Genomic DNA, 6000 nt, shown 5'->3' with positions numbered 1-6000 from the left:
CTATATTCGGACACCGGAAGTGTTCCGGGGAAGTTTCGGATAAAATCGGAGCACCGGGGGGGGGGGGGGGGGGGGGGTTACCGGAACCCCCCGGGGGGTTAATGGGCCTCATGGGCCTAAAGTGGAGAAGAGGAGGGGCTTCCAGGGCAGGCCGCGCGCCCCCTCTCCCCCTAGTCCGAATTGGACAAGGAGGGAGGGGCGGCGCCCCCCTCTCCTCTCTCCCTTCCTTCCCCCTCTCCTAATTGGACAAGGAAAGGGAGGGGAGTCCTACTCCCGGTAGGAGTAGGACTCCTCCTGCGCGCCTCCTACTAGGGCCGGCCGCACCCCCCCTTGGATCCTTTATATACGGAGGCAAGAGGCACCCATAGACACAAGTTGATCCACGTGATCATATTCTTAGCCGTGTGCGGTGCCCCCTTCCACCATAGTCCTCGATAATATTGTAGCAGTGCTTAGGCGAAGCCCTGCGACGGTAGTACATCAAGATCGTCACCACGCCGTCGTGCTGACGGAACTCTTCCCCGACACTTTGCTGGATCAGAGTCCGGGGATCGTCATCGAGCTGAACGTGTGCTAGAACTCGGAGGTGCCGTAGTTTCGGTGCTTGATCGGTCGGGCCGTGGAGACGTACGACTACATCAACCAAACGCTTCCGTTGTCGATCTACAAGGGTACGTAGATCACACTCTCCCCCTCTCGTTGCTATGCATCACCATGATCTTGCGTGTGCGTAGGAATTTTTTTGAAATTACTACGTTCCCCAACACTTGTATGATTTGAGTCTTTCCTTTTTAGTTTACCACAATCATCCTTGCTGTACACACCTTTTGAGAGAGCCATACATGATTTGGAATTTGTTAGAATACTCTATGTGCTTCGCTTATATCTTTTGAGTTATATAGTTTTGCTCTAGTACTTCACTTATATCTTTTAAAGCACGGTGGTTGATTTGTTTTATAGAAACTATTGATCTCTCATGCTTCACTTAGATTGTTTTGAGAGTCTTAAATAGAATGGTAATTGACTTAAAATCCTAATATGCTTGGTATACAAGATTAATAATAAAATTTTCTTATGAGTGTTTTGAATACTAAAAGAAGTTTGATGCTTGATGATTGTTTTGAGATATGGAAGTAATAATATCAAAGTTGTGCTAGTTGAGTAGTTGTGAAATTGAGAAATACTTGTGTTGAAGTTTGCAAGTCCCGTAGCATGCACGTATGGTAAACATTATGTAACAAATTTGAAACATAAGGTGTTATTTGATTGTCTTCCTTATGAGTGGCGGTCGGGGATGAGCGATGGTCTTTTCCTACCAATCTATCCCCCTATGAGCATGCGCGTAGTGCAGAGGTTTTTGATGACTTGTAGATTTTTGCAATAAGTATGTGAGTTCTTTATGACTAATGTTGAGTACATGGATTATACGCACTATCACACTTCCATCCTTGCTAGCCTCTTTGGTACCGTGCATTGCCCTTTCTCACATCGAGAGTTGGCGCAAACTTCGCCGGTGCATCCAAATCCCGTGATATGATACGCTCTTTCATACATAAACCTCCTTATATCTTCCTTAAAACAGCTACCATACCTACCTATTATGGCATTTCCATAGCCATTCTGAGATATATTGCCATGCAACTTTCCACCATTCTGTTTATCATGACACATTCATCATTGTCATATTGCTTAGCATGATCATGTAGTTGACATAGTATTTGTGGCAAAGCCACCGTTCATAATTCTCTCATACATGTCACTCTGGGTCCATTGCATATCCCGGTACACCGCCGGAGGCATTCATATGGAGTCATCTTTTGTTCTAGTATCGAGTTGTAATCATCGAGTTGTACATAAAATAGAAGTGTGATGATCATCATTTTTTAGAGCATTGTCCCAAGTGAGGAATATAAAAAAAGAAAGGCCATTGTAACGCCCTCGATGCGGCTATATCTCTCACATGTCAAAGCACGACTTAGAGGCATAACCGCATTGAAAGCAATGTCGCAAGTGAGGTAATCTTCACATAATCCATGTAATATATATAAGGGAAGAGATCATAGTTAGCTTACAATCGCCACTTCACACAAATACATGAATAAAGCATTACATCACGTAGATACACTCAAGGTCCGAGTACGGAACCAAAATAAAAGAAGACTACCCCAAATGCTACACAGATCCCCGATCGTCCCAACTGGGCTCCACTACTGATCAACTGGAAACGGAACAACAAAATGAACACGAACTCCAACTGATCCCCGGCAAGCTGTCGCATTATGATAAGATGGATAAACTTCAGGGATCTGTCAACTATTTTGCTCGGGGCCTCAGAATTACTCCACATGTGCTCAAAGAGAGCCTCATCCTCCCTGAGTTCCTTCGGAGGCAGCAGAATGACGGTACCTGCCAATGGTTCCCCGAGCTTGAGTTTCCCTGATGGTTCCGGTTCGGATACTGCAATCTCTGCTGATGAAACTCAAACTGGTTAGCCTTTTCATGATTTGCTCAGCAGCGACAGAGGTTCACAGATATTGATTCCTTCTTTCTCTTTGAATACGACAGCAGGTGTTCCTTTTAGTCTGTGCACTTATCCCCTGTTATGTTTCAGTAAGTACACTGTATGTTGGAAATTTCCATTACATGAATTGTGAACGAAATGCATGTGTTCGGAACATGATTTCGAATGGTTTGGGCATCATATCGGACGATATGCCTGCAGGTCATGATGGTTGTTATTGAACTTGTTTGTGATACGGATACCACTGCTATGTACTGTTTTCATTGTTGGAATTTAGGGTATCATCATTATGCTCTGAAGTATCTTTTTTAGTGGTTGCAGTTTGGTTGTAGATTTTGATCTGGAGCTGATGCTACTATGTTGTTTTTGTCCCATTGTCGAGGTGATTGTTCTATAAGCTGCTCCTAATTTTTGTCTACGGTTACTGTTACATTCAGAGAAAAGCAGAAATGCATATTCTTGATTACATGTTTGGTGATCCATCTTCTATATTTCTGAATTTATGTCTGCTGGGTTATCTTGCTGATGCTTGCATGAAAATTGTCTTGTATCAAAAGATTTTAGGCTTGTTTCCTACAATATGCAAATGAACATAATTATGGTAATATTTACTTACAGCTGAGAAGTGAGAACATAGTTTTATAGCATGTTCAATGACAGTAGCTTAGTGCTGGATTTGGAGAAAGGGCGCTATACATTTGGAAGAGATGCCCAACTATTGAACTTAAATTGTCGCTTACAAATACCATGCATCTTCACACAATTGATGAAGTTACTAGTTACTGTGGAGTGAAACTGTGGCAGTGTTACTTACCATGACTAGTATTCATGCGCTGGAATATGGACTAGTATTCTGTGCTGTAGTGTTGTTAACTGTTGATTATTATTTTTGTCTTTAAGTTCCCCCTCATGGATCAGTCGATCGATGAAAAAATATTTCTCAAGTGGATTTGAACCTTTTTAATGTGCTTTTCCCTCGATGAAAGATTTTAGGCATGTTTTCTGCAATAGGTAAAAAACATTAGTTATAGTAGTATTTACTTGCAACTGAGAACATAGTATTATATTATATTCAATGATCAGTAGCTTAGTGCTGGATTTGGAGAAAGGTCGCTATACGCCTATACATTTGGAAGTGATGCCCGACTGTTGAACTTAAATTTGCTTACATGATGCCATGCATCTTCAGACCATTTATGTAGTTACTAGTTACAGTGGAGTGAAACTGTGGCAGTGTTACTTACCATGACTAGTATTCATACACCAGAAATATGAAGTTGTTATCTTAAACTATAACTCCTTGGACTCAAATCTGAACACATTTTTGGGAAATGATGATGATGACTTTTAGTATATTGCGCTTGTTTGTGATACCTGCAGGTCATGATGGTTGTTATTGAACTTGTTTGTGATACGGATACCATTGCTATGTACTGTTTTCACTGCTGGAATTTAGGGTATCATAATTATGCTCTGAAGTATTTTTTTAGTGGTTGCAGTTGTAGATTTTGATTTGGAGCCGATGCTACTATGTTGTTTTTGTACCATTGTTGAGGTGATTGTTCTATAAGCTGCTCCTAATTTTGTCTATTGTTAGAGTTACATTCAGAGAAAAGCAGATATGCATCTTCGTGATTACATGCTGGTGATTCATCTTCTATATTTCTGAATTTTTGTCTGGTGAGTTATCTTGCTGATGTTTGCACCAGATTCATTCATGCTTTGTTGGCATCATAGGCGTTGTTGAAAACTGAACACTGTCATGCATGAAAATTGTGTTGTATGAAAAGATTTTAGGCATGTTGACTGCAATAGACAAAAGAACATTAGTTATGGTAGTATTTACTTACAGCTGAGAACATAGGAGTATTATATTGTGTTCAGTGATCAGCAGCTTAGTGCTGGATTTGGAGAAAGATCGCTATACATTTGGAAGTGATGCCCAACTGTTGAACTTAAACTGTTGCTTACATAATGCCATGCATCTTCGCACCATTGATGTAGTTACTAGTTACAGTGGAGCGAAACTGTGGCAGTGTTACATAGTTAGTACAATATAAAGTTGGGTCATCTATTTTGAAACGGAGGGAGTAGTACCATGAGTCCATGACTGGTATTCATGAACTGGAATATGGCGTTGTTATCTAAAACTATAAATCCTTGCACTCAAATCTGAACATGTTTTGGGAAATGATGATGGAGACTTTTAGTATAGTGTGCGTGTTTTAGAGTCGTTGAGTCGAAATACGGATTTGGCATGATTTAGAGTCGTTGAGTCGAAATATGGATTTGGCATGATTTAGAGTCGTTGAGTAAAAATACGGATTTGGCATGAGGGAAGCTAGAGGCCAACTCTGCCAGCACAGTCAGAGGCGGAGCTTGAGCATAATCCAAGACGGGGCCATTAGCTGAAGGGAGGCAAATTAATAGGGAAGGAGGGGCTAATCTCTAGTTCAAACACTAGTTAGGCCTAAAATAGAGCATATTATTCAATGGTTGTAAAAGTTAAGGGGGGGGGGGGCCTTGCCCCCGTTGGTCTACACAAAGCTCTGCCACTGAGCACAGTGCCTGGCCGATGTCGAGCTTAGGATTTTGATCTCATGGCTGTGAAGGAAAAGCACGGTTGAATTTCTATTGAGTTCGATTCGATGATTTGATCACATGCAGTCGCACGTCTGTGCTGCTGGTGTTTTTAACTCCTGATTATTTCTTTTGCCTTCATGTTCTCCCTCATGAATCAATTGATCAATAATAAATATTTGTCCAGTGGATTTGAACCTTTTTACCGTGCTTTTCCCTCACAAAAACCTTCTACTTCATGAGAATGGTGCTTTCACTTAAGAAATGAATATTCTTTTGACACTATGTATTGGTAAATGGTTATGAGGATCCGTCTGTTAAAAGATCAGATGGATGCCAATGTTAAGGTACATGTATGAAGAACTAGTGGCTGAAATTTGTTGATGGCAGATGCTAAGGTACAAGTAAGGAGATCTAGCTTACACGATGACGTAAGCCGAAGCAGTGGTATATTCTCCTTCATGTGAGGTTAAGGATTTATGTTGACCAAGGAATTTTATTCTCTTTTTTACATTCCCTTTGTGATAGCGTACCACATATGCCATGTGGTTGGAATTTATTGTCTAATTCGTGAACATGTGTGCTGGAATAGACTAGGCAACATGGATGTGTTTAGTTCTAATAAAATATCGGGGATATATGTTTAGTTGTGACAACACGAATGAATGGCTTTTTGACAAAATCCTCTAGAGATCTTTTATTGTCCTGTATTAACACATATGAAAGCAAGTATTCAATTCTGATATGCGATGCTGCATTGAAGTTTCACCAGTCGGAATAGAGTTTTTGCTAGCCTTCATGCAAAGTTTTTGACCTTTGTTTCATAAATTTTGCCATTGTTTCTGAACCGCTGTTGTGTCCGACATGCTTCCACAATGCTCCAACAGGCATTCCTCTTC

The sequence above is a fragment of the Triticum aestivum genome, chromosome 4A (genome assembly GCF_018294505.1).
Source record: "Triticum aestivum cultivar Chinese Spring chromosome 4A, IWGSC CS RefSeq v2.1, whole genome shotgun sequence".
In the NCBI taxonomy this organism is placed as follows: domain Eukaryota; kingdom Viridiplantae; phylum Streptophyta; class Magnoliopsida; order Poales; family Poaceae; genus Triticum; species Triticum aestivum.
The sequence above is the reverse complement of the archived record's forward strand: the minus strand, read 5'-3'. Positions refer to the sequence as shown.